At 47.1% G+C, this 9,865-nt stretch overlaps 1 pseudogene; it reads left to right on the forward strand.

Annotated features, from left to right (window-relative positions):
• The first annotated feature begins 722 nt into the window (after positions 1-722).
• Positions 723-9,783, forward strand: LOC118360473 (acyl-protein thioesterase 1-like; annotated as a pseudogene).
• The last annotated feature ends 82 nt before the right edge of the window (positions 9,784-9,865 follow it).

The raw sequence follows: 9,865 nt of genomic DNA on the forward strand, positions 1-9,865 counted from the left end.
CCAAGCATACATCGTCAATGATGTTGTTGAACGCCAGCTACGTACGTTGTATGCAGTGGCGGTTCTAGCTTGTTTGGCTCCGTGGGCGAACCCCCCCTTCAGCGTCCCCTGCACTAACACATTTTTTTCAGACATTTGGAACACACAAAAAATATCATAACATTGAAAATTATATAAATATACAACTATATATAAAATAAGACTCATACATATAAAAAAGAAGTAACAAAGACAAATAGAAACAAATGTGTGTTGATTAGGCACTTGAGCATCAATACATTACCCATCCCCCAACACTGTAAACCAAGAGTCAAGACTAAACCAATTCACCTTGGTGGTGTGCAGTACTGTACAAAGTTAGAGGTGCACTATTTGATAGATTCCCCCGCTCTCCCTACCATCGGGCTTCCAGTGGGGAGACCTGAGGTCAACCTACCCACTCCCCCCTCCCCATCTCGTACTTCTGAGTGGGAGACCTTCCCAGGCAGTAGCCTGCCTAGCTCACAAACTAGAATCAGTGTGCCCACTCCGACAAGGTTAATTGACCCACAGTCCCACACGGTGACATGATATCATTAACATGCAAATGAGCGATAGAAAACTGATCACGCAAATGTCACCATTACGATTTTTTTTGGTGTGGGTGCCCCGTGCCGCCACTGGCAAGATGCCGCCCTGGGCGGTGGCCCATGTCGCCTATACCTAAATCTGCCACTGGTTGTATGTGCGGTAATAATATGTCATTGCCGTTGCCTGCTATTGTACCTGCCGCTCGGAAAGCTACTGCAGCGGTGAGTGAGGGATGTTTGGCAGCGAGCATTGAAGGCAACATGCATGTTGTTGCAGACAATAGCTCTCACATTATTGTCTCACATACGTCTGTATTCACAGTAAATGCCCCCCTAGTGGGCTGCTAGTACCAGTTGTTTTAGTGTAGGGCTGTAACAAAAGCCTGCACTGTTGCTTGCAGGTGGAGGGTTGAACGCCCCAAACCAAGACCGACAAGCCATTAACATTAAAGTGTTGTCAATAAAGCTAACCCCATTGTGCATTTATCTATCTCTTTTGCATTACAGGTGATATTTCTTCATGGCCTGGGTAACACTGGGTATGTGCAGTACAGCTCATTCATTTCATCCCTCAATTTACTCCCACCACTCACCATTGACTCAAGAGTTATCGGTCATATTATTTCCATTTACTGTAGTCTTCAGCTCATAAGATATCTTTTGCTTTTGATCATAGCAATGGCTGGGCAGAGGCCTTTGCTGGGATCCAGACACCACATGTGAAATACATGTGTCCTCACTCGTGAGTACCTCTGTGGACAAGCACAGCTCCTGTATTTGGAGATTGTTGATAATAGTGATTATTGATTACATTTTGTTTATACAGTTGAAAACGGAAGTGTACATACACTCAGGTTGGAGTCATTAAAACTTGTTTTTCAACCACTCCACAAATTTCTTGTAAACAAACTATAGTTTTGGCAAGTCGGTTAGGACATCTACTTTGTGCATGACAAGTCATTTTTCCAACAATTGTTTACAGACACATTATTTCACTTACAATTCACTGTATCACAATTCCAGTGGGTTACATACACAAAGTTGACTGTGCCTTCAAACAGCTTGGAAAATTCCAGAAAAGGATGTCATGGCTTTAGAAGCTTCTGATAGGCTAATTGACATAATTTGAGTCAATTGGAGGTGTACCTGTGGTTGTAGTTCAAGGCCGACCTTCAAACTCAGTGCCTCTTTGCTTGACATCATGGGAAAATCAAAAGAAATCAGCCAAGACCTCAGAATTCTATATTTGTTTTAGACCTCCACAAGTCTGCTTCATCCTTGGGAGCAATTTCCAAATGCCTGAATGTACCACGTTCATCTGTACAAACAATATTACGCAAATATAAACACCATGGGACAACGCAGTCGTCATACCGCTCAGGAAGGAGATGTGTTCTGTCTCCTAGAGATGAACGTACTTTGGTGCGAAAAGTGCAAATCAATCCCAGAACAACAGCAAAGGACCTATTGAAGATGCTGGAGGAAACAGGTACAATTATATCTATATCCACAGTAAAACGCGTCCTATATCGACATAACCTGAAAGGCCGTTCAGCAAGGAAGAAGCCACTGATCCAAAACCACCATAAAAAAAAAACAGACTATGGTTTGCAACTGCACATGGGGACAAAGATCATACTTTTTGGAGAAATGTCCTCTGGTCTGATGATGTCAGACGGTGGGCGTAGCTGCTGCATGAAGTCAGGTGCAAGGAGAGATGAGTGAACAACGCACTTTACTCAAGAAAATAGCACAATTAACAGTACCAATGTGCGAACAATAACGGTTGCCACAAAACCATCCGGAAACGTAGCGACATGAACAATAAACAATCACACACAAAGACATGGGGGAAACAGAGGGTTAAATATATGACCAGTAATTGGGAAATGAAAACCAGGTGTGTTGGAAACAAAGACAAAACCAATGGAAAATGAAAAGTGGATTGGCGATGGCTAGAAGGCCGGCAATGTCGACCGCCGAGCGCCACACAAACAAGGAGAGGACAGATTAAACAAAAAGAGAACTGTTTGGCCATAATAACCATCGTTATATTTGGAGGAAAAGGGGGAGGCTTGCAAGCTGAAGGACACCATCCCAATCATGAAGGACGGGGTTGGCAGCATCATGTTGTGGTCGTGCTTTGCTGCAAGTGGGACTGGTGCAATTCTGAAAATTGATGGTTTCATGAGGAAGGGAAATTATGTGGATATATTGAAGCAACATCTCAAGACATCAGCCAGGAAGTTAAAGCTTGGTCGCAAATGGGTCTTCCAAATGGACAATGACCACAAGCATACTTCCAAAGTTGTGGTAAAATGGCTTAAGGACAACAAAGTCAAGGTATTGGAGTGGCCATCACAAATCCCTGACCTCAATCCTGTAGAAAATTTGTGGACATAACTGAAAAAGCGTGTGCGAGCAAAGAGGCCTTACAAACCTGACTCCGTTACACCAGCTCTGTCAGGAGGAATGGGCCAAAATTCACCCAACTTATTGTGGGAAGCTTGTGGAAGACTACCCGAAAACGTTTGATCCAAGTGAAACAATTTAAAGGCAATGCTACCAAATACTAATTGAGTGTATGTAAGCTTCTGACCGACTGGGAATGTAATGAAAGAAATAAAGCTGAAATAAATAATTATCTCTACTATTACTCTGACATTTCACATTCTTAAAGTAAAGTGGTGATCCTAACTGATCTTGGACAGATAATTTTTGCTTGGATTAAATGTCAGGAATTGTGAAAAACTGAGTTTAAATGTATTTGGCTAAGGTGTATGTAAACTTCTGACTTCAACTGTATATGCATTTATTAATGACAGTGAAACTGTTTAATTTAATTTAAATGTTTCAGTCCATTCAAGCCTGTTACATTAAACGTGGACATGAACATGCTCTCCTGGTAAAAAGTCAAGTTTATTTAATTTTATAAAAAGGAAGGCAATATCCAAGAACAGTAGCCGATTTGGGTTAATCACTCCCCTCTATGTTATAGGTTTGACATCATCGGGTTGCAAACAGAAAGAAGACGAAAACAAACAAAGAAGACGAAGCTGGTATTAAACATGTTTCAGAGAAAAGTGAGTCTACATGGTTTGGATGTAGCTGCCCTAGGGCATACAGTATGGTAATGTTTTAAACTGTATGAACCTGAGCTTGATTCTATTTGAGTTTGATTTCATTGAGTGCTGCCTGTCTTCTCAGCTAAAACGCTGATTGATCAAGAAGTGAAGATTGGAATAACATCCAACAGAATTGTTCTTGGTGGGTTTTCTCAGGTAGACTAGCCTTTGACAATAAAAACCTGTAAAACAACGCTCAAATGTACTAAACTCAGTGGTAAGACATAGCGATAGTAATTGTTTGTGTGTTTTGGTGTATACAGGATGGAGCGTTGTCTCTCTACACTGCTCTCACGACCCAACAGAAACTGGAGGGAGTGGTTGCTCTCAGCTGCTGGCTCCCTCTACAGTACACCCTCCCTCAAGTATAGGCTGTCAGGATTTGGCCAGGGTTGTTCCGGTTTTTGGTCACTAGATGCCCCCATTGTGCCTTTTGACCTTTTGTTTTCCCTTGATCCCCATTATTATTTGCACCTGTGCCTCGTTTCCCCTGATTGTATTTAAACCCTTTGTTTTCCTCAGTTCTTTGCTCTGTGTTTGTATGTTAGCACCCAGCCCTAGTACTCTGTGAACTCTTGTTGATCCCGGTGGACTCTCGTGGAATTCTGTTTTTTGTTCTTGTTTGTTTGTTTTTGAGTATCTTTTGAGGCTTTTTGTGCTATACCTTCCACCTTGTGGATTTACCTTTTTGTCTTGGAGGATTACCTTTGTTCTTGTGGAATTCCTTTTGAGGTTGTGGAGTTACATGTTTTCCAGAAGAACTTCACTTTTTACTTCTTTAAATACACTGTCTCAAGTACTGCTGTGTCTGCCTCGTCTTCTGGGTTCTGCCGACTATTCGTGGCTCAGTTGGTTAAGTGACTGTTTCTCACTCCGGAGACCCGGGTTCGTAACCGGGTCCTGACAGAAACACAGAGCCAAAAATGAACCCACAGGCAGCCAGTTCCCAGGACCTTGTTGCCATGCTGTCCCACCACCAGGAGACTGTCCAACGCCACGAAGCCGCCCTGGTTCAGCAAGAGGCCTTAATGGCTCGGAGATGCTGACTTCCATAAAGCAGATATCTGATCGACTTACCCCGGCAACAGTTCCCGTCCCAGTGCCTCAGATTCACGTACCCATGGCAGTTAACCCTCTGGCTGAACCTCGTCTTCCACCTCCCCAACGGTTCTCAGGTGATCCAAGTGCTTGTAAAGGGTTTCTCACCCAATGTTCTCTCTCCTTCGAGCTGCAACCCTCGTCGTTCCCCACCGACCGGTCTAAGATCGCATATATCATCACCCTGCTGTCGGAAAAAGCACTGGCCTGGGCTACTGCTGTGTGGGATGCCCATAGTTCCTGCTGTGCCAGCTACTCTGCCTTTGCTGAGGAATTCAAATGAGTGTTTCAAGGCCCAAGCAGTGGTCCTGACTCAGCCAAACAGCTCCTGACTCTCCACCAAGGTCGGCGCAGCGTGACGGACTATGCCATCCAGTTCCGCACGGTGGCAGCAGCGAGTGGCTGGAACAACGAGGCGCTCACGGTGTGCTTTCTGAAAGGCCTTTCCGACACTATCCAAGATGAACTGGCCACTCGGGAACCACCAGACAATCTCGAGTCCCTGATCAAGTTGGCCTCACGCATTGACCAGCGTCTGAGAGAGAGAGAACTCAACCGTAGACCTCTAGCCCCTATCAGTCCCAGCTCCGAGTCCCCACCTTTATCCTCACTGGCTCCACCGGAACCCATGCAGATTGGACGCATCTCCCAGGCTGAGAGAGACTGCCGGATGAGGGAGCGACGCTGTCTATATTGCTGCAAACTGGGCCATTTCCGTTCCACGTGTCCCGGGCTCCAGGGAAACGCTCTGTCCCGTACAGACCGGGGGGAACTGTAACGGGAAACATAACCTCCTCCCATCCGTCCAACTCCCGTCTGCTCATTCCAGTCACCCTTTCCTGGGACAACCACAAGCTTCACCTTCAAGCCTTGGTAGACTCTGGAGCCGCAGGTAACTTCATGGATGGTGTCTGGGCGAAGGAGAATGGCGTTCCCTCTGAACCTCTAAGTGACCCCATGAGGGTTACTACATTGGATGGAAGCCCTTTGGGATCTAGACTTGTCCCTCATGTCACTACCTCCTTGCGACTTTCAGTTTCACAACACCAGGAATTGATGAACTTTCATTTGATCTCCTGTTCCGAGTTCCCTCTCGTCCTTGGATACCCCTGGCTTCACAGCCATAACCCTCACATCGACTGGTCTGTGGGCACTATCAAGCAGTGGGGTCCTACGTGCCAAGCTACTTGTATTTTCCCGAATTCCCCGAGTTCTACTCCCGAGTCTTTAGAATCCATCGACCTGACCCGAGTTCCCGAGTGTTACCATGACCTCAAACTGGTATTTAGCAAACAGAGGGCCACCATGCTACCACCCCATAGACCTTATGATTGCCCCATCGAACTGTTTCCGGGCACTTGCCCCCCCCCAGGGGTTGGATCTTTTCCCTATCTCCACCCGAACGAGCTGCTATGGATACCTACATCAAGGACGCTCTGGAAGCAGGCCTCATGCGTCCATCCACCTCCCCGGCGGGAGCAGGGTTTTTCTTTGTGGCCAAGAAAACGGTGGATTACGTCCTTGCATCGACTACCGGGGACTCAATGCCATAACCGTCCGTAACCGTTACCCGCTACCCCTTATGGCCACAGCCTTCGAGCTGCTCCAGGAAGCAGTTGTTTTCACTAAGCTTGACCTGCGGAACGCATACCATCTTGTGCGGATCAGACCTGGTGACGAGTGGAAGACCGCTTTCAACACGCCTACTGGTCACTATGAATACTTGGTGATGCCCTTCGGCCTGACCAACGCCCCAGCGGTGTTCCAAGCGCTCATAAACGATGTGCTTAGGGATATGCTTAACATATTTGTGTTCGTTTACTTGGATGACATCCTCATCTTTTCGAGCTCTCTTCAAGAACACACAAAGCATGTCAGACAAGTACTCAAATGCCTCCTAGACAGCCATCTGTACGTTAATCCGGAAAAATGTGAATTCCATTCATCCCGAGTACAATTCCTGGTCCTAGTGGAACCCGGTCGAGTCCAAATGGACCCCAGGAAGGTAGGGGCGGTAGCGGATTGGCCCACCCCCAAATCCGTTAAGGAAGTTCAGCGTTTCCTGGGCTTCACTAACTTTTACCGCAAGTTCATCAAGAACTTCAGCTTGGTGGCAGCCCCTCTCTCAGCTTTAAACAAGGGTGGCAATGCAAGGTTTTTGTGGGGAAGAGAAGCTGAGACGGCCTTCCAAGGACTCAAGCAGCGCGTCCTCTCTGCTCCCATCCTGATACTACCGACTACGGATGAACCGTTTGTGGTGGAGGTAGACCCATCAGAGGTTGGTGTTGGAGCTGTCCTGTCTCAGAGGGGTGAAGACAAGAAGCTTCATCCGTGCGCTTTCTTCTCACACCGGCTTACCCCGGCTGAGAGGAACTACGATGTGGGGGATCTCCTAGCGGTTAAGATGGCATTGAAGGAATGGAGACACTGGCTTGAGGGGGCTTCTCACCTGTTTCAAGTGCTTACGGACCACAAAAATCTGGAGTATATCCAGCAGGCGAAGCGGTTGAACTCTAGTCAAGCTAGATGGTCTCTTTTCTTCAATTGATTCCAGTTTATCCTCACCTATCGGCCCGGGTCGAAGAATCTCAAACCGGATGCCCTGTCCCGAGTCTACGCTCCTGCCATTCGAGATGACACGGACATGCCTGACCTTCCTGCTGCTAAGATCGTAGCTCCGATCTCGTGGCAAGTTGAGGATACCGTGAGACGAGCTCAAGCTATTGAACCGGACCCGAAAGGAGGTCATGCCAATCGGTTGTTTGTCCCCAAGGCAGTGAGGACTCAGGTCCTTCTGTGGGGGCACTCCTCTCGCCTCACCTGTCACCCGGGCGTAGGTCGCACCTTGGAGTTCATCCAGCGTAAGTTCTGGTGGCCTACCATAAGAGAAGACGTTGCCACTTTCGTCAATGCCTGCCCCGTGTGCTGCCAGGGCAAATCTTCTCACCTCCGCCCGCAAGGACTCCTTCACCCTTTACCTGTTCCCCACAGACCCTGGTCCCATATCTCGTTGGACTTTATTACTGGCCTTCCTCCATCCCATGGCAATACTACTATCCTAGTCATAATCGACAGGTTTTCTAAGGCGGCCAGGTTCGTCCCTCTGACTAAGTTACCTTCTGCCAAGGAAACGGCTGAGTTGGTAATTAATCATGTGTTCCGAGTCTTCGGCATTCCTCAAGATATGGTTTCTGACAGAGGTCCCCAGTTCGCCTCTAGGTTTTGGAAGGCCTTCTGCCAACTCATGGGGGCTTCTGCCAGTCTATCTTCAGGGTACCATCCGGAGTCCAACGGCCAAACAGAGAGGATGAATCAAGAGCTGGAAACCACCCTCCGATGTATGACTCGTAACAATCCGTCCACATGGTCGTCCTTCATTGTTTGGGCCGAATACGCGCACAACACCTTGCGCTCCTCCTCCACTGGTATGTCCCCGCACGAGTGTCAGTTTGGCTATGCCCCTCCATTGTTCCCGGACCAGGAGGCAGAAGTCAGAGTGCCTTCAGCCTTGAAGTTCGTCAGACGCTGTCGGCTTATGTGGAGGAAGACCCGTCTTAATCTTATGCGTTCCTCACAGAGGTACCAACAACAAGCCAACAGACGTCGCCGTCCCGGGCCTACCCTGCGCCCCGGCCAGAGAGTCTGGCTCTCCACAAGAGACTTACCACTACAGGTGGAGTCTCGCAAGCTGTCCCAAAAATACATCGGTCCCTTTAAGGTTGCCAGGAGAGTTAACCCAGTTTTTTTATCGCCTACACTTACCCAGATCCCTTAAGATTAATCCCACGTTTCACATTTCCTTATTAAAACCTGTTGTTTTTTCTCCCCTTGTCCCGGCAGACAGACCTCCCCCTCCGCCTCGTGTCATTGGAGGCCAGCTGGCTTATACCGTCCATCGGATACTGGATTCCCGCCGGGTGCAGCGGTCCTGGCAGTATCTGGTGGACTGGGAAGACTACGGTCCCGAGGAGCGCTCCTGGGTTCCTGCCAAAGACATACTGGACCCTGACCTCATTCGTCAGTTCAGGGCCCTCCACCCTGAGAGAGCTGGTAGGAACGTCAGGAGCCGTTCCTAGGGGGGGGGGATTCTGTCAGGAATAGGCTACCCTGCATTAGAAGTGTTCTGTGGTGCACTTAGGTTATACATAAGATCCATTCTATTGTTTTGGAATGTAAACAGTCTATTAGCTTGTTACTTTTACCAAACCACACAAATCAACAATGGTCAAAGTCAATTCCCAGACATGGACAAAATCGTTCTAGAGACGTCACAAGTCGTAGCTGATTTGAAATATAAACCTAATGTTGTCCTTTCTCAGGCGTCGGCCAACTCTGCCAACAAGGAGATGCATGTCCTGCAGTGCCATGGCGAGGCGGACCCTGTGGTGCCCGTAATTTTGGATGTCTCACAGTAGAGAAACGGAAACACTATCCAACATCACCTATAATACCTATCCCAGAATGCCTCACAGTGCCTGCCCTGAGGTTAGTAGGGTTTGTACAGCAGCTCTGTGAATTCTGTAATTATGGTTCAACTTAGATTGGCACTTTTTGAAGTCTTTAAACATGCATAATAGAGTTGACATGAAATTAATGTATTATATTTTATGTTGTAATATTTGTATCTCTTGCGTCCAACAGGAAATGATGGATATCAAGCAGTTTATTGACAAGCAGCTTCCTCCAATCTAAGGGTTAGACCTACACACCCACTGCCATTAGAGCTCCTTGAAGGTGACTCCTGTGATGCTCCATAGACTGTCTGAACCACATATCTCACTCAATATAACCTGCTGCTAACTCAGACTGACAGAGACATAGTCAGGGACAGGCCTGAGGGCTAGCTAGAGACAAGCCAAGGAGAGGGACACCATAACTTCAAACAATTGTATTCTCTGCTGGAGCCTGGTGGAATCTTTTAATGTTTGAATCTGTTTACCAGTTGCCAGTGCTGTTGTCGGTGTAGCTATTTGCTATTGAAAAGCCATCTCTTCCAGGGAGTATTTTTTTTTTTGATTGTATCGTTTTGAAAATATGAATCTTAATATGTTGATTTGCTATGGGGAAATAAAA

This window comes from Oncorhynchus keta, chromosome 28 (genome assembly GCF_023373465.1).
Source record: "Oncorhynchus keta strain PuntledgeMale-10-30-2019 chromosome 28, Oket_V2, whole genome shotgun sequence".
Taxonomy (NCBI): domain Eukaryota; kingdom Metazoa; phylum Chordata; class Actinopteri; order Salmoniformes; family Salmonidae; genus Oncorhynchus; species Oncorhynchus keta.